At 38.4% G+C, this 22,429-nt stretch overlaps 2 pseudogenes; one reads left to right on the top strand and one right to left on the bottom strand.

Moving 5' to 3' along the window:
* Positions 1-2,311: 2,311 nt before the first annotated feature.
* LOC125272350 overlaps positions 2,312-22,429 on the bottom strand; it is a 62,666-nt pseudogene continuing 42,548 nt past the window's right edge.
* Positions 11,504-16,734, top strand: LOC125278328 (annotated as a pseudogene).

The following is a 22,429-nucleotide window of genomic DNA, read 5'->3' as shown; positions in this document are numbered from 1 at the left end:
TATTGGATTCTCATATGCTTATGTCAATTTTCTATACAGAGGAGTTATATTTATTTAATATTCATTGTCATTACTATGAGCGCTGGTGTTTTCAATTCATCCTTGAAGTCGGAGGGCGCTCTCTGTGCATTTTTAGTCCACAAATTCATCTAAAAGAAGAAGAGGCTATTCCATGAATGGAGTTTCCAATTCATACTGCAGCCGGAGGGCGCTAAAGAAACAAAAACTCATCTAAAATTCATCTATAGAAGAAAAGAAAACAGGAACTAACTGCATGTCTTCTAGAGCTCCCTAACCATCACTTTTACATCCAGATAAACACTTTTCAAGACAATAAATACACGATTGAGACGATGAATGCATGTATTGCCTCTGAATTTGCGTCTGAATAGCGCTGGCTCCGTGGGCGTGGCCGCATTAGCGGATAATGAGCTGAATCACGGACTTCTGACATGGCTCTCTTTTCATACAGATTACATAAACACAGAAGGTTTGTTTTCGATTTGACTTACATGATTTAAAACCTGACATCTTAACGTTTTTTTAGACATAGTTTAATTTTTCTGTGATTAGTATTCACTAAGTTACAGTTCATTTTCTGAGAACTATCAGATTGGACTTCGTTCAGAGGGAGAGGAGAAATCACGCATCATGTTAGTTTTCTTTATTTTACAAAAATCACAACATAGTGTTTTTACTCTGAGTGTATACAAATAAAAGAAGATATTCTATAGTTTCAATTGATATATTACTTATGTCTCTATCACAAAAAATGACGGAGTATTTTAAGTCTGTTTTGCTGCAATGTGAAAAAAAACCTGCAAAACGCGCCGGCGCGTTTTCAGACCTCAGAGTGTTAAAACACTCTACAATACACCAACAGCATCGGCCATAACTAATGGTATTATATCAAATCAATTTTACTTAAAACGAGGTACCAGACAAGGCTGCCCACTATCAGTGCTACTCTTTGCTGTCAAGGTATGTCACAGCATTCTAACAGAAGAAGAGGATGGTAAGACAGGTGAGATCAGATCCAGGCAAAGCTAGGTTGGAGAACCAAGGAGATGGATGGGGTTGCAGCAGACAGTGACAACAGGCAGTAGTTTGAGGCACCAGAGGCTTGAAACTCTGAGCTGCAACTGAAGCTGTATCAGTCTCACTGCACGGCATTGAGGACAGCAGCCAGGGTGGGTCGGGATGCAGGACAGAAACGGGCACAAAACACAAGACAACAAGAGAGAACAACAAGTAAAGGCAAAAAAGAAATAAAAACAGACTTGGCACAGTGACTAAAGAAAAAAAATAAGGCAGTAACTTAATATGAAATGCCTCACCGTTGATAACTGTCTGTCTGTCTTTCAGTAATACACGATTTGCACCAACAACAGCCAAAAATATCTCACAAACCACAGAAAAGGCTATTTTATAAGTTGAGTGAACAACATAGAAATAATCTTAGCTTAAACAGTTTGCCTTCTTTAGATGCAGATAATTTTATATTTAGATGCAGAAAAGGCCTTTGATAGGGTGGAATGGTAATTTCTCTTCACTGTACTCAGTCACTTTGGTTTTAAATCATATGTCATCAGCTGGATTAAAACACTCTGTAATACACCAACAACATCATAACTAGTGGTATTATATCAAATCAATTTTACTTAAAAAGAGGTACCAGACAAGGCTGCCCACTATCACTGCATCTCTTTGCACTTTTCATTCAACTCTTTGTAGCTGCAATACGACAATCACATAACATATATGGAATCCAATCAAAACATCACCATTATAATATACATTTATATGTGGACAACATTCTTTTATATATCACAAAAAACATCTTCATCACTTCTGTCAGTTCATAATTTGTTAAGCATTTTGGTAAAGGATCAGGATATTCAATTAACTGCTCAAAATATGAGATTCTGCCCATTACTGAATTGAACAGGAATGCTGAGCTAGAGAAAGGGCAATAGTAAATAATCATTTTGTTTGTTGTTTTGGCTAGTCCATCTCCTGAAGTTTGTTTGCTTCCATTTCCCTTTCAAGGGAACTTCTGCTGCGTCAAACGCTTTGGGAACGCCTCTGCGTGATTGCGTCATGAAGCACGTATGAAATCAGTCCAATAGGGTGACGGAACATCATAGGCGGGTGACGTCACTTACCAGGAACTATAAAGCCTACCCGAAAAACACTCATTCAGCTTCTGTGTCTTCAGCAAGCACTACATGTGAAATTGTTTGGCCCATTTGTTGTTGTCTGTCTACCAACTATTTATTATGGCGAGCGAACAACATTTCAGAAAGTGCGTTCATCCCTGTCCTTGTTTCATTTCAGGCAAATACACACCAGTTGTGTTGTTTGTTTGAGAGTGCGCAGCCCAGGTGCTCTCTAGGGAGCTTGTGAGCTTGTGATCTTCTTCATGAGGCTGTGCTTCTTCTTGAGGCTGCACTCCCTCTTTGGGAGGGTGGCTCGGCTTGCATTCCTTGCGGCTCGGGTCCCGCTTCTTCCGAGGCAGATGGGCCTGATGTCTGGGGTTCCAGATGGATCTAACAGAGGGTTTAGAGATGGGTGCTGCCCTATCTCAGCCTCCACCTGTTGGATCTAATGTTTCTATTCGGAGTCAAGAAGCATGAGATGAGGATGTTATGGCTGCAAGAGGTGGGCCAACTGTATCTCTATATTATAAAAAAGTATCCCATTATGACGACAAAGTAACATTATAAGAAAGTATCCATTATTACGGGAAAGAATTATGAGAAAGTATTTCACCTCATAATTATGAAAAAATATGTCATTATAACGAGAAAGTATGTCATTATCACAACAAAGTATCCTTATGAGAAAGAATCTCATCTCATTATTATGAAAATATCATTATTAATTATTAATACTCAATATTACCAAATCTGTCATTATGACAAGAAATTATCTTGTTATGAGATATATTTTCTGAATATTATGACGATTATGATAAATTCTCATTATTATGTGAAAATAAGTCATAATTATGAGAATGCTTCTTATTACTATGACTTATTTTATATTTTGTACTCAACTGTGAAAAACTGACTGAATTTCCATGCCAAAAATGTATGTGTGAAAATGTGCTGTTCCTCGTGACTGTTAGGAAACTAACTCAGTACATACAGATGAACTTCTTACTGTGATTTCAGACTGTGGTGATGTGATTTCTCCACTGCATGGATCTTCATGTGTATCTTCAGGTGACTTTTAAAACCAAAACTCTTTCCACACTGATCACACGTGTGCGACTCCTTCATATGAACTCTCAGGTGTTTCTTCAGGTTTGATGACACAGGAAATGTTTTGCCACACTGATCACATGTGAACGGCTTCTCTCCAGTGTGGATTCTCATGTGTTTTTTAAGGTGTGCTGATTGTGTGAAGCTCCTTCCACATTGATCACATGCGTACAGCTTCTCTCCAGTATGAACTCTCATGTGTCCTGTAAGATGTGCTAATTGTTTAAAACTCTTCCCACACTGATAACAAGTGAACGGCTTCTCTCCAGTGTGAACTCTCATGTGAAGCTCAAGATAATGTTTGTATGTGAATCTCTTTTCACACTGATCACATGCGTACGGCTTCTCTCCAGTATGAACTCTCATGTGAACATCCAGACGATGTTTCTTTGAGAATCTCTTTCCACAATGTTCACACATATAAGGCTTTTCTCCAGGTGTGGATCCTCATGTGAACATAAAGACTCGATTTGTCTGTGAAACTATTTCCACACTGATCACACTTGAATGGCTTCTCTCTAGTGTGGATCCTCATGTGTCTTTTGAGGTGTGCAGATTGACTGAAACCTTTCCCACATTGATCACACTTGAACGGCTTCTCTCCAGTGTGAACTCTCATGTGATCATCAAGATTAGTTTTACGTGTGAATCTCTTCCCGCACTGATCACATGTGAACGGCTTCTCTCCACTATGAACACTTATATGAAGTTCAAGATTTTGTTTGGTTGAGAAACTCTTTCCACACTGAGTGCAGGTTGCAGATTTCTTGGCTCTTCTTTTCTTTAAAAATGTCTTTTTAGTCTTTGAGCGACTCAAAGGTATTTTCTTCCAGGTTTGACATGATGTTTCTCCTCTACTTCAATCAGTTCTTCACCCTCCTCCTTCACTACCATCAGCTCTGAAAAAATAAATAAATGTTTAATTTTATTTTCAGTAAATCTTCCAATTATTATTTTTTAAACATTATAGGCACAAATCCCATGTTTGAGTAGTGAAAAATGATGATTTGCTGCTCAAGAAACAATGTTGAAAACACTGTTTTTTGATAAACAGTAAATTCAAAAGAACAACATTTATCTGAAATGGACAGTTTTTGTAACATTATGTCATTATGTAACACAATATAAGGCATCTTGCGTATCAAATTATCTTAGGTCTAGTGTGATCCGTCCCTTAATAATTAAAAGCTTTTCAGTGAAAATAAATTAAATGTCAATCTAAAAGTTGGAGCACAAATTATGCCACTATTGTCTACTTTTAATATTAGTATATATTTAATATTTGTCTAAAGTTAATATTATGCTAGATAATAATGTTGTTCATCAAATACATTTTTATATTAGAATGATTTCTGAAGAATCATGTGACTCTGAAGACTGGAGTAATTGTGCTGAAAATTCAACTTTAATCACATGAATAAATTAAATTTTACTATATATTCACACAGAATATGTATAGTTAGATGACTTCTAAAGTAAACTTGATTTTGTGAACAATCTACAAACAACACATTAAATCATCAAGTCTCCTCATATTCATTCTCTAGTTCTTCACATTCGTCATTGACAGGCCCAGCGGAGGGTCTTTGTCTCCTCAGGTGTGAATCACAGCATTATTCATGATGCTTCACACCCTCAACACATACAGCCATTCTGACACTAAGAGTGTCTTACAAAAGGTAAATCACTATATTGTTTCATATAGGACTGACCCCTAATAATTGACTAACCGTTAGTGAGCCAGAAGAGGCTTGATCGACCAAGATTTGATTAGTCGGTTAGTCACAAAAAACTTAGCAGGAAACCCAAATATTCGCCTATCATTCATCGACCTCAAATATGGCTTATCACTTGAAACATGTAAGCAGTAGTAACTTTACAATCCTCTCGCTCTAATGTTAGTCTGGTTCGATCAATGTGCGCTGTTATCTGGCTCATGTCCATGTGTTTGTGTGGAGAGTGTGTTTACTGTATGACATGGAGGCGCCGGTGCGATCATCTATCATGTCTGTCATTGTGCTGAATACAGTGGAATCAGACTTTAGACATGAAAATGTTTTTAAGAAACTGATAAAAGCACAAATATCAGGGCATGTCAAAACTTCTGCCCCAAGACCCCCTCAGACCCCAGAGGATTCAGTTATATTGAGCTTTGTTGGTAAAATGTCTGCTGGAATGTTGAAAAATGTTCAGTGTTAAATAATATTTTTAAAATGTAGTATGTTAATTGATTTCTTCTTTGAAAAGCAAGACAAAATAATAAAAAGCTAATTTAATTTATACAAAAGTGAAAACATTTGCAAAATAAATCAGAAAGAAATTTAAAAACATGTTCGGTATTTAGCCAAGTGTTTCATTATATTTGGTTTCGGTGCATCTCTACTTATTATTATGATTTTTATACAAGCACATGACACGGCTTAGGGTTGAGCTCTGAGTATGAATAACTTCTATAATTTATGATAAATGCATCAGTAACTATAAATCTGATTACTTCTTAAAAATCAATTATGTAAACTATATTGAAAACTGTCCAGAATTATGGTAACATAAAATACATATAAAATAAATCAGTTAAAATAATATACTTGACATTGAAAGTTTCTCAAACCTCCTTTTACTGACCATTTGTTGAACACAAACAAGAAACTTCTGTACCATTTCATAGTTTGACTGTTCCTCTAAATGTGCAGAAGTGCTTGAATCTTTCTATCATGAATGTTGTTCAGCATCATGAATGAATGAAGAATAAACACCAACCTCTTCAGAGCCGGCCCGTTATATAGGCAGTATAGGCAAATGCTAAGGGCGCAATCTCGCTAGGGGCGCCAAAGAGTCCGGATGCGTGGACAGGGGCGGATGTACCGGGGTGGCATCTGCTACCCTAAGAAAAAGCTTTGCCACCCCAAAATTATCACAGAATAAAATAAGCAGTGTTTCAAGTACTGCTTTTCAGGAGCGGCACTTCAATATGATGACTAAAAAAAATTGCGTAACGCAAAGTAATGGCAAGAAAGCACGTCTTTCAGTAAACTGTGCATGATGGTTGCACGCAGCGCGCCCAGTGTGATTCATTAATAAATGACTCTCATGAACCGATTCTTTGAGAGTCAAAAACACAGCGCAACCAAGTTCACTTACGATTTTTTTCCATATTTGTACGTGAATCGGAAATTACTGCTTCCCGGCTAACTCAGAAGTCCTGTGAGAAATGTAGTCCCATCCGAATATGTCTGAGATTAATTTTCGTAATTTTTTGGCGAGCTGATTTAGCGACCGCCCGCTCCACTTTCATCATGGATAAAGGTAGCCTATTTTTGCCATCCGACGAACCAATAACATGAAATCAATATGGAGATCCCGATGATCCAATCACAGAAACTAATAGCAGAGTTGGGGTAAGAATCTAAACATATTTTAGTTTTTCTCGATTGCTAACACATTATAAGTGATTCAGTTGGTCCAGTTTCCCAAACCATTCGTTCAGTTATCAAAACAAAGACACATTTCTCAAAACATTTTAACAATGACAATATTAGGTAGCAAAACTGATGACACACCAGTCAAAATCTGAGAGAGAGCTGAAAGAATAATTTACAGGGGTTTTAAACTTAAAACAGTACCATGTAGGCTACTTTAGATGAGGGAAATTTCACGTTGTACACCCTCAATGTTGTGATTGTCATCTTTCTTTGTAACCATTTGTTATATGTGTACTGTATTTTTTGCAGCGCTGAGAAATGATTGCCTAGGGATATAGTCTTGTGTCAGAAGACCAATACACTGCTATAGTACTGTATACTGTAATGAAATTTAGCCAAATGTGCAGAGGATGCTGAATTTACTTTTACTGCAATTGACAGTATACTGTATTTTGGTGCATACCAAGTTCATACTTATTTTTCTCATGCTTTTCATCTACTGCAAGATCAATTTATAATAGTGAAATGAAAAGGTATTTTAGTGTTCACTGGGCAGTGCAGTAGTCTGTGTATTTGTTATGTTTTGTGTGTCATCTGATGCCAAAGTTTGATTTTGTCAGACAAGAATAAGTTTTTGACTAGAACATTTTATTTTGACCTGGACGTTTGAGGTTTGTGCAAGTTGGTGTATAGTTTTGATATTGTATTTTGCTGTGAGAAAATGTTGAATTGTTTCATGAATTGTGCATTAGCAATCAAGAAAAACAATAGAGACTGAAAAGTTTTAAGGACAAATTTATGTTGGCTTGTCATAAACCCAACTTCAAGTCTTGTTTAAAAAATGTAAGAACTTTGGTCAGTTAGTCCAGAATATATGTTGTGGATGATTGCTAAAGTGTTGCTAGGAGATTCTGGGTGGTTGCTAGGCTCTTGCTATGCAGTTGCTGGGGTGTTGCTAGAGTATGTGGTTGATAGGGTATTCTGGGTGAACACACACAGACATTCCCACCTCTGTTAATAACAGAAACTCAAAAATTGTTCTGTTGCTCTTGCACTAAAATGTGATTTAAACCATTGAAGTAGCCTGTGTAATATTGATAAAACTGCTCATCTCCTTTAGTGATACAGTTAGTTCAGTTGATACAGAAGTTCAGACTCATTTAGAAGTTTTTCATATAGTTTATTTACTTGGTGCCAAGATGGATATTGAAATTTTGTTATTTATTAATTTTAAACAGTATATAGATACTTTCTGGTAATGTAATGTTTGTGAACACAATTGTGTATGTAAGGCTATAAATCTCCAAAAACTATGCATGAGCGCTTGCTTTGGTATTGCCACCCCTCATAGACCTCATGCCACCCCTTTGCCACCCTATAAATAATATTCTAGATTCGCCCCTTTGGATAAATTGCAATATAAGGGGGCGCCAAAAAAAATCTTGCCTAGGGCGCCAAAGAGGCTAGGGCCGGCACTGAACCTCTTTGTTCTTCAGTATCTTCAGTGTGTTTCATTCTGCAGGGTTCTGGATCACTCATGTTCTCACTGTCCTCTTTAATAAACTCAGTCTTTGCAGATTTCAACTCTTCCTGATGCTCTGATGCTCGTCTGATGGGAATATTCCAGCATTTATTGATGAACTGCTGTGGGAGGAGCTTCACTGATGATGTGAGTGATGTGGGAGGAGCTTCATTGATGATGTGGGTGATGTGGGAGGAGCTTCATTGATGATGAACTGCACTAGAAGCTGATCTGCCAAAATAAAAATTATATCAGTTACTGTGTGTTTTATCTTGATGTCTTGATAAGAGAATATAAATAATGTAAATTCTTCCAAATATAAATAATAATAAGAAAAACAGATGCAGCATAAAGAGAGAAATAAATGTAGATATTTGTAGTCATCAAATCCCCTCAGTCTGTTGACAGCAATGAAATGAGCTTTAAGTGTCAATTTACAGCAGATCTGAAGACATCAGCATAATAAATGAGGTGAAAACAGGAACTATTGACATGAAATAAAGAGTGTTTTCAGCAGTTTCTCTGTTAATATTGATGATCCTCAGACTATCAACACTCATTCAACAAGACATTCAGATCATCTCACTTTATTCTGAGTGTTTGCTGTTAGAAACTGATTATTTGAGTCAGGATATATGAGAAAAGAATATAAAACTGCTCTATTGAAAGACGATACTGTTATTTATCACAATATATGACATATAAAACATAATACAAAAACATTAATGACACTCACCTTCATCAACCTCTACAGCTAAATATCTACAGCACACAAATATGTCCATATTAATCTAAATATAGTCTGATTTTATGATAACTGCATTAATTTCAATAAAGTAATTAAATCATTAACATGTTGCAGTTTTGTATAGCAGAAACTGACAATAATCATAAAACCTTTAAAAATAAAGAGAAGCACAAAGCAATATTTAATCTTTCCAATATCAATCTGTTCATATTTATCTCTATTAACATTGAAGTACAGATTTAAAATATCTCATGGCTCATTATAGGCTCAATGTAAAGTATTTAACAGGATCATATATTTTAATAATATGAGACATTCAGTAACAGTTCTTCTCACTCCAAACACTGAAACAATGGTGAGTTGTGACTGAGCTTCAGCAGTTTCAGTGTTTTTTGTGTTGTCAGGATCAACAGTCTCTGTTTGGTTAGAGTCTCTAGGGTCATTCCATGGTCCCTGTTTCTCCTTTTAACACCTCCAGAATCCAGCTGGACACTGTAGGATCTCGAGTCGATGGGCTTCACCACTGTGCCCTTTCTCCAGATCTCATGAGGCTCGAATGCTTGTATTCTCACAGTCACCTTGTTTTAGTGTGTCTGAGTCTTTATCTGATCTGTTAAAGTATGTTTGTTGCAGTTATTGGAGGCTGGTTTTCTTGGTAGTCGTGTCTTAGTGCCACTGTTGCTGTTTTTTCTGTGGTCACTATTCTGTCTATTGGAAGAATGTTCTCGTAACTCACTTTGATTAGCTTAGAAATGCTGTGAGACCTTGAGAAGGATCTGGGAAACTTCTTACATCAATCAAGAATCTTAGAACAGTGATACGTCAGAAATATAATTGAGTCATAATTTATAATATTTTAAGACTTTGAACAAGAACATACACAGAGAAGTATTCTGACCAAATTGTCAGTCATTTAAAATGCTTATAATTTAGGCCAGACTCGACTTACTTTACCTAACCTGAGAATAATAATAATGGTTAAAAGTGTTGATAAGAGTACAGACCGCAAAACAATCTGACACAGATATATTACCCTTGATATCCCTGTCATAAAAGAGTTTGTTCTAGTCAGTTTGATGTTCATTCACACCATGAATGTCAAATCATAAGTCAAAGTTTGAGATCTGTGAGGGGAATTGATGGGAATCGATTTCTAGTTTTTTCTGCTGCCATTTTATTTCTACTCTTTTATTTGGACTTTATTTCAACTTTATCACTTTACATTATTAAAACACTGGAACAGAAAGTGCTAAATACATTGAGCCTGTAGCTAATGAGCCACATAACATATTTTAAAATGATAAATATATAAAATGATGTATAAAAGTTTGACTCCGGAAGCATTAAATTGCTTTGTGGTGCTGTTTAATTTTTAAAGTTTTTCCATCTAATTACATGAATGCATTATATATAGTTACTAGAAAATCAAATTATTTATATGGATGTTATGCTGCTGTAGTTATTTATCTTGTAATGGTGCCATTAGTGTTTGTTTTGTATTATTGGAGTTTTATCCATGTCATATTGTGTGAGAAATAGTAAAAAGTATTATCCTCCTGACTCTGATAATCAGTTTCTAACAGCAAACACTCAGAATAAAGTGAGATGATCTGAATGTCTTGTTGAATGAGTGTTGATAGTCTGAGGATCATCAATATTAACAGAGAAACTGCTGAAAGCACTCTTTATTTCATGTCAATAGTTCCTGTTTTCACCTCATTTATTATGCTGATGTCTTCAGATCTGCTGTAAATTGACACTTAAAGCTCATTTCATTGCTGTCAACAGAACAATGTTAAATTTAGAAATAAAATGTTCTGAATTATCATCAGTTGTTTTACGAAAGACTGATATAAATTCTTATTGCAATTAGTTTATGGGTGAAATACAGAAAGGGGTTAATATATCAAAAAAAAAAAAAAAAAAACATGTCAGTACTTAGTGCAAAAATAATTTTCTGACATTCAAACACTGTATTTAAGGATCACAGTGCAGCCCAAAATACTCTGTCATTTTAAATATTTATACTTTATATAGTGTATAGTTATACACTATCCTTCAAACCACTAAGTTTTAATCATATAAAATGTAACTAAATGTAGTATGATCTCTCATTATTTTATATATTTTATTAAGTACAGGTAAAAAATAACTGTTGTTTCCTTTTTACATTAAATACATCTGTTACACTAAATGATGATGCAACATTAAATAATCTTGTTTTTAAAAACAAAAGTTGTTTGAAACATTAAAGTACACTTGCATTTAACTGATTTTCTATGTTAAATCAATTTTTTACATTTAATTTGATGCAGACACTAAAATTTGATATCTGGACTTTAACCCTATAAAAACAAATACAGTAACTGATATTTTTGCAGATAATCTCCTCCCACACTGGAATTCCTCATCAGTGAAGCTCCTCCCACAACAATCACATCATCAGTGAAGCTCCTCCCACAGCAGTCTAGCAATAAATGCAGGAATATTCCCATTAGAGGAGCATCAGAGCATCAGGAGATTTGTTAAAGAGGACAGTGAGAACATGAGTGATCCAGAACCCTGCAGAATGAAACACACTGAAGATACTGAAGAACAAAGAGGTTGGTGTTTATTCTTCATTCATTCATGATGCTGAACAACATTCATGATAGAAAGATTCAAGCACTTCTGCACATTTAGAGAAACAGTTGAATTATGAAATGAGACATATTGAACTTTTCTCACAAAAAAAGCTCAGTAAAGGGAAGTTTGAGAAACTTTCATATTAATTGTCAACATCAGATCAAACTAAATATTTATTTCACATTATTTCAATATCTGCTTCACAGTTTGCAAGAGTGTTTCCAGAATTTCATTTTCGATATAGTTTACAACATTGTTATTTTTAGGAATAAACTGTAAACACCAAAATGTTTGAAGTAAATGAACTTTCCAGAATGGCTGACAGGGTTGTAAGTGTAACTTGAGCAAAATCTCTTCTTACAGTAACTTTGGTAACAGGGTTGATGAATGCAGTCATTCATTTGTGTAAAAACTGAGACAATGGATTGAGATTATTTTCTTTTCCTCCCATCATGCTGTAGAGAGAGCCCAGATGATGTCACTTCCTGGGGCCAGTTGCATAAACTTGGTCACTATATTAAGACTGTGTTTTAAGAACTAGTTTGACCAACTTGCACTTAACCAAGGGGTAATTAATGTTATTTTCCAAATTCAAATGACACCAATCTACCTTTTTATGTAACAGACTTTAAAAAATTAGAACCACTCTTCAAGAAAAACATTAGTGTCTTAACTTTAACCACTTAGACTAGTCTTAAAAGTTATGCAACTGGCCCCAGGTGTCACAGTTTTAAGAAATCCTGTTTTTGAAAGCAGGAAATCATGTCAGAAGTAACAGGGTTGAGTGAATCATGAAGGACACTGATAATAACACATTTAAAGATGCAGTCAGTCTAGACTTTGAGCATGTGAACTTTCTACAGACGCTGAAACGATCATGACATGATGTCACACTCTGTGAATCTCTTTTAAAACATAAATAACAAATAATAATCATTTCAAAATATACAATCTACTACACTTTACTGCAAACTTCACTTGATCTTGTGTTTCTGGTGTCCCACATTCACATGTGTATGAATGGAAGTCAGTGGAAGGAAAAGTCTAGTGTGACCGGCCCTTAATAATTACACAGTTTTAGGAAAATAAATTAAATTTCAGTCTAAAAGTTGATGTCAAAATATGGCTGTTAATATCACATTAGATCATTTTGTGATTGATCAAATATATTTAATAGTTCTCACTACAGAAACATGCTCTAATGTTTTAAATATAATAATTGAGTAAAGAGCACAGGACACGCCTTGCCCAAACTTCTCTTTTCTCCTCGTTTATCTGTGCACCATTTTTTTCTCTAATATTATCAATCTTGCAAGTAAATAAGTTCATAAAGTCATTACCGCTATGCTGTTTGGAAACATCAGAAGTTGAAGGTTTATTTCGTGTTAATTTAGCCACTGTATCAAATAAATACCTAGGGTTGTGTTTATTTTCTTCTAAAAGATTTGAAAATAAGAATATCTAGCATTTCTAAGGCCTGTCTGTACTCAATCATTCTCTCTCTCCATTAAATTTACATTTAATTTATATATATATATATATATATATATATATATATATATATATATATATATATATATATATATAAGAGCTTATTTGACTTTGTTTTTTGGTGTTCTATATAAGATGCAGTAAGAACATGAACAAAGAAACAAAGTAAAACAAACTGAGAAATACAATAAAACAAAGATACAAATGAAATAAAGTGCTTTCATTTGTTCATGTGTTCAGGTAAGTAATGTAGGCCTAGTCTATAAAAAAAATCTAAGTACAGTAACCAAATGTAAAATAACAGTGGTTTTCACAGTATAAATTAATAGATCAATGCTTATTAAAGCTAACTATATTCAAATGAAGAGCTGTGAGGGATTTTCTCTTTGCATTTTGTTGTTTGATTAACACTGATGGCATAATTGTCAAAAGGTGACTGCTGTCACTTTAAGACAATAGATATTAACACACATTGGATTTTCTACCAGCTGTTCATGTACACTTACAATATAAACTGCGTTGCACCTGAAGCCCAAAGTGTAATTTGTTTGTCTATTTGAATTTTAAAACATTGAAGGCACAATATTTCATGCAAGAGATGCTGTTCCTTAGACTGAATTGTGTGGATGCTCCAAAACGGATCGCTGATAAAAATGATCTAACATTTACTGAAATTTAGCAACGGTACAAGACTGCATTTTACAAAAGTCAGATTGAGCTGATTCTGACGTTAAGTTTGGGTTTAGGGAGGAACGAACGCACACGTGTGGAGAGAATGAAGGTGTGCTACACGGCTAGTTTTTAATAGTTTTACCTCAGATATTTTCTTTCTGATCCTGGGAAGCCAAAATCAAAATCAAAAATAAAATTAGCTTAATATCACAGGCTTAAATTTAACGTTTAGTTGTTTAGTTCTCTCCTCCATCGTCACCATTAAATGGCTTTCATGTGGGCGGCTGTGCACGCTGTAGCTACTCTGTGTGAGCACAATCTCGCTTCTGGATTGCAAACGCAACAATGCATCATAGACAAATGTCCTAATATTATTGCATACAGACACAGCTGGCGACTTTGGCGAGATCGAATTTGCAAGATAATGTCTATATAGCAATAATAATAGAGAAGCACTCAAGCAACAGGAGGATCAACATCCTGTAAGTGCCTTTGTGTTATTTCTACATACTGACTGTTTTTGTGTTATTTCTAGTTTGATTTTAGTGCTGTGTCGTTGCTAGCAAGTTTATTTATTTTATTTGCTTTTTAAAAGAGGACGATGCACATTAATTAACACACAAGAAACAAGTCACATGTAAATGTGCCAGATTTAGCCATTCTGGCAGGTTGATGGTTAAAAAAAAAAAAAAAAAAATCTTCATACAAAGCCAGAAACAAACAAGAAACCACTATTTCAAATTGTGAAAAAATATTTGATTATCCAATAACCAACCTTTTATCATTTTAGAGAAAGAAGCAAGAGACGTTATGTTTCTTAGTTCTATGGGTATAGTATTCCTGTTACGGTACGCTGGTGTAGAGATGAGGCAGATAACGGATTTCCACAATATATAGAGACTACTTTATTTAACACAGGTCAGGAACACCAAACATACACTAAACACAACAGAGAACGGACAAGGAGTGCAGGGAGTGAGTGCAATATATAGGGAGTGCAGATAATAGAGTCCAGGTGCAGGTGATCCGTGATGATGGGGAGATGACGAGGGAAGTGAGTGCAGGTGTGGAGAACAGGAGGATCTTGGGAAATGGAGTCCAGGGAAACAAGGGATCTGTAACAATTCCAGGCATGTACTGCTGTTAAAGCCATGGTTAGCAATCTCTGGAAGCCTCTGTTAGTTCCTGAAATGTCACGTCTAGTTCTTCTTTAGAGTAATTTGTGGACTAAAGGTGTACAAAGCGCCCTCCGGCTGCAAGTATTAATTGAAAACACAGTATCCAGTCCTCATAGTGATGACAATAAATATTGAATAAATATTACTCCTCTGTATAGAAAATTGACATAAACATATGAGAATTTGTCAATATTTCTCCAAATGTGCATGCTTTTAAGCTAAAAGGCTATATAAAATGCAATAGAGGTAACATAATTGTTCAGACACTTTGCATCACAGAAATGCATTATATTTTAAAGCATACAATAGAATAACATTATTTTAAATGTATTTTTTTTTTTGTAATAATAATTCACAGGATTGCTGTTTTTTCTGTATGTTTGATATACACCGTGATGAGCTTGAGACATGATCACAGAGGTTTTTTTTTCACATAGCCTACCTGATTGAAATGGCTCATTATTATGCAGGTCATTATGCACGTCTTTTGTCTTTTCAGGTGTGAATCAGAGCATTATTAATTTTTGCAAAATGTCCCTTTTCAAATGGCTTTGATATGTGACTGGTTTATTTTTGCCGCGGTGACTTTGCTGTGATGGTTACTGCGGCAGAAATAGCCATTCTGATTGAGTACCATTTGTATAATTTGGAGCAATGTTTTCTTTATTTTCTTAATATTATGTATAATGAATTAAGAATTATTTAAGGAAAGGTGGCAGAGCAGTTATTTTGGGAAATTCTGTAGCCAGAAGACCTCTATTCAGTGCTGATTGTCTTAATTTAGTAAATCTAAATGTAATAACCAAAACTGGAGTCAAATTAAGCACAGAGATAAAGTAAAATGGAGGCTAAGCAGTTTTATATCAAAGCAAATCTCAATTTTATGATATTTAACTTCATATATCTCTCTTTAACTTATATTGATGTATTGAAAATTAACACTTCTCTCTCATTTCAGAGCTGATGGAAGTGAAGGAGGAGAGTGAAGAACTGAGTGAAGTGGAGGAGAAACATCATGTCAAATCTGAAGAAAAACCTTTGAGTTGCTCAAAGACTAAAAAGACATTTTTAAAGAAAAGAATAGCAAAAAAATCTTTCACCTGCACTCTGTGTGGAAAAGGTTTTACATACAAATGTCATTTTGAGCGTCACATTAGAGTTCATACTGAAGAGAAGCCATTCACATGTGATCGGTGTGGAAAGAGTTTCACTAAAAAACAATGTTTTGATCGTCACATGAGAATTCATACTGGAGAGAAGCCATTCACATGTGATCAATGTGGGAAGAGTTTCACACAAAAAGTACATCTTACTGGTCACATGACAGCTCACACAGGAGAGAAGCCACACACATGTGATCAATGTGGGAAGAGGTTCCGTCAAACATCAACCCTTAAAAAACACACGAGGATCCACACCGGAGAGAAGCCATTCACTTGTCATCAATGTGGGAAGAGCTTTAGACAATCATCAACCCTTAAAGAACACAGTAAGATCCACACTGGAGAGAAGCCATTCAAATGCGATCAATGCGGCAAAACATTTATTGGGGAACCAACCTTAAAGAAACACCTGAGAGTTCATACGAAGGAGAAGCCATATTCATGTTCTGTGTGTGGAAAGAGATTTTCACTGCTGCAATATTTACATATTTACATCAGAAATTTCACAATGCTGTAAAGGATCATGTGTGCTTTGAGTGTGAGAAGACTTTTACTACAGAAAACTGTTTAAAACTGCACCAGAGAATTCACACTGGAGAAAAACCTTACAAGTGTTCACACTGTGACAAGAGATTCAGTCGGTTAGGACATCTGAAAACACATGAGATGATCCACACTGGAGAAAAACCTTACAAGTGTTCACACTGTGACAAGAGATTCACTCAGGCATCATCTCTGAAAACACATCAGATAAGCCACACTGGAGAAAAACCTTACAAGTGTTCACACTGTGACAAGAGATTCAGTCAGTCATCATCTCTTAAAACACATGAGAGGATCCACAGCAGTGAAAAGACGCACACGTGTGATCAGTGTGGAAAGAGTTTCTCTATAAAACGCTACCTGAAGCAACACATGAAGATCCATGCAGTGGAGAAACCACAACAAGTAGTTCATCTTGATGTGCTGAAAAACAAAGTCTCTTAAGTGTAAGTTAGCCAAATCTCTCCTCTCCACCTATAGTTGGCGCTGTTGCTCGGTCTGCTGTTAAATTATCCAGGTTATGGATGAGGAGCGACCCTTGTACAGTAATACATAGTAAAGTGCTATATAAATGCCTCATTCATTCATTTATTAGTTACTCATTTCTTAATATGCATTCTTGTCTTTTTATATGAAAAATCATCAGTTGCTGCCCGAGTACTGATCCAACTCAAAGTTCACATCTAGCCAAGTACAGTTCAAATCCCAGGATGTGTTCTTGATCCACCCCTTTTATTGAGGACACCTTCAAATCAAAATCACATAAAATCTGCTGTTTATTGATAAACATATAGCCCCTATTTTAAACACTATTTTACGCCGCAGAGAACAGCTTTACCTCGGCTAGTCCTTCTGACATTTGCCGCTGTCTCTGTAGTGGTTAAACATGAGATATAATTCATCTTTTGTATATTTAACGGGTGATCTTTGGTCTCATGAGTCTATTATTTGTTACATATTTAAGCCATTTAACTTTACCTTTGTATCCTACTAGAGTGCTGACTTTGAATGATTGTTTGTTTACTTTATTTCTTATTGTAGCTTCTTATGCCTTTTGTTTATACTTATTGATCATTAAATCTAACATTTAACAAAAAGATATAGGGTTGTGTTTTATGTTAATATAAAAAATATATATATATTTTTTTTAAATTTAAACAATGAGAGGTTATAAATATACATGCAGTGAAGATAATCAATGAATGTGTTGCCTGAACCACATGCATGGCTATTAATATGTGTAGTGATTTTTACTGTGTCCATCCAAGGACGCGAAGTAATGTGATTTTGGATCACACATCTCTTAAGGTGTGGTTATGAGTACATCAGGTGACCACTTCCCCCCTTTCCCTAGTTCAGGGCACCAGTCAGGGTCTTTCACTCCCAACAGGGGCTTTCATTCATTTAGAATTAATGTAAAGTGGTCAACTGATTTATCTGAAAGATTGGTGAAATTGTTAACTTATAGAACCTCTTTTGTATTATCAGCACAAGGAAGACACAAGTGTAATAAAATAAATTTTATTAACAAAAAGATAACAAGAATAACTAACACGACTACTAAATGAATACCATGAATGATAAAGGAATAAAGTGCATAAGATACATAGAATACAAGTGATTAAGTTGAGTGTGGCTATGGAAGAGTTACGTTATCTTATGGAAAGATGAACTGTTTCTCTGAAAATAATAAGGTGGAGAACCTTATTATGCAACAAACAAATAAACGAAAAAGTATTTGTTACTAACTAACATCAGCTATATTACATCTAATGGGAATTAGGAAATTATATACTGATAATATACAACAATGCCAAGGTCTTTGGAAAGAGGTTTGGTTAAGTGATATTTACGTTCCACGTGGTTGAGTCCGATGACGGTGACGTCTTCCACTGGTTGTGCTGGGTGACAATGCAGTGGGGAGAGGAGCCAGAATCTGTTTCAACAGTCTTGAACACGAAGCTCTGTGGGATGCTGATCTCCTGGAGCACCAAAGGGTCCTAAAATCTGGAACACACAGATGAGGCCCTGGTGTAGGTGCAGAAGGTCCTTAACAATCTGGAACACGCAGACGGAGGTACCTTGGATTGAAGGATTGCTCTCCTGAGCTTAACCTTGTTGCAGATGTCGTCACTGTCTCGCTGGATGGAAACTCTGAACGTAGTGTTTGTTAATGTCTCTTTCCTCACAAGCTGGAGGTTCAGAACGTGGTCATCTCTGTTGCTACCTCACAAGCTGTAGACTCAGATCACGGGATCTGTTGTTGTCTCTCTGGATGGACCAGAGGCTCAGAACGGTATATCTGTTATGTCTCAGCTTCGCAAGCCAGGACTCAGAACAATATCTGTTAATGTCTCACTCCTTACAGAGTTGAGACCCAGAACCGTGTATCTGTTGTGTCTCACCCGATGGGAGACTCAGAACAAGGAGTGTCGGTAGAAAGGGTACCTTTATCCCTTTCTGATGAGGAGGAGATTGCATTTTGGCGCTTCTCCATTCGAGTGCTGTGATTGGCCGCTGGTATCAGAGGGGACACACAAAGTGTGGCCCACCCTTCTCTCCCCTGTGGAACTCATTTGCATAAAGCACAAAGTTGTAAGTCTTTACAGTGTCTTTAAAGTTTACCAATGCATTTCTCACTTTCCAAACCACCACCATAATACCTTTGGCAATATTCTAAACAAATAGAGACTAAACATGATGGAAACAGATTGAACTGTCATTCAATTGTACATTAACAGCTGAATTTGTATCAGATGTTGCACTACAAATAGCTGTCACTGAGAATACTTATTTCTGTGAATAAGTGTGAAATGGATGTGTAGTTTTCATCAGTTCTAATGTTTTCAAACATAGTTTGGAATTGATTTGGATGGATCTTTGTGATCTCTCTTTGTTTCACCCATTGCTCCCGAGGAATTTTTATGGCAGTCTCTGGTCAACCTTAGGAAGTAGTCTCTTGATGGGTGAAGGGCAGTAACTGCCTGTGGACCAATGAGAAGTCTTGTCCTTCCCAGGCTTGGTACAAGAGGTCTTCTTCTTACCCTCTAAGAGAGGTCTGGATGTTGTCCTTCCATCTTTATCTGATGGCGTAGGACAGTTTGTTTGTGTTAGGCCACCAAGATCCAATCAAAATGTAGCAAACCTTTGTCCGCTGTTACGGACAGAGAGGGGCCCGGCCGTAAACTTGGCCCTCGAATGTGCTGTTCACTACACAAGCCAGTAAGAGACTATTAACTACTATTATTCCTTTTCATTATACTAATGTCTCATTAAAACATCTACAAATGTATAAAACGTCTCGGTTACATATGTAACCCTCGTTCCCTGAAGGAGGGAACGGAGACGTACGTCAGTAGTGACCGACGAATTGGGATATCGCTTAGAGAGCCCTATCAGCTTCGTGTAAACTAAAACAAGCCAATGGAATTGGCGTGCGATATTTGCATAATGCGCACCGCCCCCGACAGGTGTATATAAATAGGAAGCAGATGCAATCGCACTCTGTTTTTCGCTGAGGAGACAACTGGTGTCCGCGCTACAGCGAGGGTACAGAAACTGTGGCGACGGGACGTACGTCTCCGTTCCCTCCTTCAGGGAACGAGGGTTACATATGTAACCGAGACGTTCCCTTTCAGTCGGTCACGTTCGACGTACGTCAGTAGTGACCGACGAATTGGGATCCCAACTAAAGCGCCACAGTTACGAAACCCCTTCCAGTGCCCAGCGCAAGCTCAGCCGCCCATAGCACCGGCTGGCGGTGAAGGGGGCGAGCTTACACCGAGAGAGTCTACTGCTGTCTAACCAATACCCACTAAGTAAACTAGACTACACTGGGGAAGCGAACCCGTAAGGGACGCTGCGGAGACCACTACCTACCCAATGGGGGAGGAGTTTACGTGGGAAATACACACATGGACTGGCCCGGGGGGCAGTACGCATATGGAGTCCCTGGGATGGCTCCACCTGGTAGGGGGAGACTCATCTGACAGGTGACAGCAGAGCTGGCTCTGCTAAGGGAAAGACACGGACTCGGCCCGTAGGGAGTTTTAAACCGTGGAAAATACACATATGGGACCGCTCACGTAGAGGGGTCACGACATATGGGCCCCAGCCAACAGACAGCGTCAGCGACGGATGTAGGCCTGGCATCAGACACTCCGCAATGTCCGAGCCGAAGGGGGAGGCGGAGGAGCTCGACAGGGTTCGCCAAGCGGGGAACGCGACTGGAGAGAAGTATGCACGTATCCGGCCAGTGGCGGGAATGGCATTGCAAGCCGACACTTAGAGTGGGTACAACACGTCTACCGACTAGTGGATGCGAGTACACGTGAAGATACCGGCTCTACACGTAGGCTATAAAACCTAGCGAACGTGTTTGGTGTCGCCCAGCCCGCAGCTCTACAGATATCTGTCAGCGAGGCGCCATGAGCCAGCGCCCAGGAAGAGGCCACCCCTCTGGTGGAGTGGGCTCTCAACCCGAGTGGGCAAGGCACACCTTGGGATTCATACGCCAAGGCGATGGCATCCACTATCCAGTGGGCCATCCTCTGCTTGGAGACAGCCTTTCCCTTCTGCTGGCCTCCGTAACAGATGAAGAGCTGATCTGAGGTCCTGAAGCTTCGCGTTCTATCCACGTAAACGCGCAGAGCGCGGACGGGACAGAGCAAAGCTAGGGCTGGGTCTGCCTCCTCCGAGGGCAGCGCTTGCAGGTTCACTACCTGATCTCTGAAGGGAGTGGTAGGAACCTTGGGCACGTATCCAGGCCGGGGTCTCAGGATGACGTGAGAATCACCGGGCCCGAACTCTAGGCACGCTTCGTCGACCGAAAACGCATGCAGGTCCCCTACCCTCTTCAGGGAAGCCAATGCGACCAGAAGGACAGTTTTTAGGGACATAACCTTCAGGTCGACTGATCGCAAAGGCTCAAAGGGATGACCCCGGAGAGCTGTGAGAACCAGGGTCAGATCCCAAGGGGGTACGGAGGAAGGGCGAGGAGGTTTTTCTTTTATTCAGTCTCCTTGCCCCCCTCAGGAACCTGACGATCAGATCGTGTTTCCCCAGGGACTTACCCTCAACTGCGTGGTGATGTGCAGCGATAGCGGCAACATACACCTTCAGGGTGGAGGGAGACAGCCTTCGCTCCAACCCTTCTTGCAGGAAGGAAAGCACAGATCTGACCGAGCATGATCGGGGGTCCTCTCGGCGAGAGGCGCACCATTCGACGAACAGGTTCCACTTCAGCGCGTAGAGACTCCTAGTGGAAGGAGCTCTAGCAGAAGTGATGGTGTCTACGACCGCTTGCGGGAGATCACTCAGAACCTCCGCATCCCGTCCAGGGACCACACGTGGAGGTTCCACAGATCGGGACGCGGGTGCCACAGGGTGCCCCGTCTCTGAGTCAGGAGGTCCTTCCTCAGAGGAATCGGCCAGGGAGGGGCTGTCGCGAGGAGAATGAGGTCTGAGAACCAGGTCCGAGTGGGCCAGTACGGAGCCACTAACAGAACCTGCTCCCCGTCCTCCCTGACCTTGCACATGAGTTGTGCGAGAAGGCTCACTGGGGGAAACGCATATTTGCGCAGACCCGGGGGCCAGCTGAGTGCCAGGGCATCCGTGCCGAGCGTGCCGCCGGTCAGGGCATAAAACCACTGGCAGAGGGCAGTTTCCGGGGAGGCAAACAGGTCTACCTGGGCCTCGCCGAAATGCTGCCAAATCAGCTGGACCGCCTGGGGGTGGAGCCGCCACTCGCCCGCAAGTGGAGGCTGCCGTGAGAGCTCGTCGGCTGCACGGTTGAGCACA

Source organism: Megalobrama amblycephala, linkage group LG1, assembly GCF_018812025.1.
Source record: "Megalobrama amblycephala isolate DHTTF-2021 linkage group LG1, ASM1881202v1, whole genome shotgun sequence".
Classification (NCBI taxonomy): domain Eukaryota; kingdom Metazoa; phylum Chordata; class Actinopteri; order Cypriniformes; family Xenocyprididae; genus Megalobrama; species Megalobrama amblycephala.
Note: the sequence above shows the minus strand (reverse complement) of the source record. Positions and strands in the feature narration are given on the sequence as shown.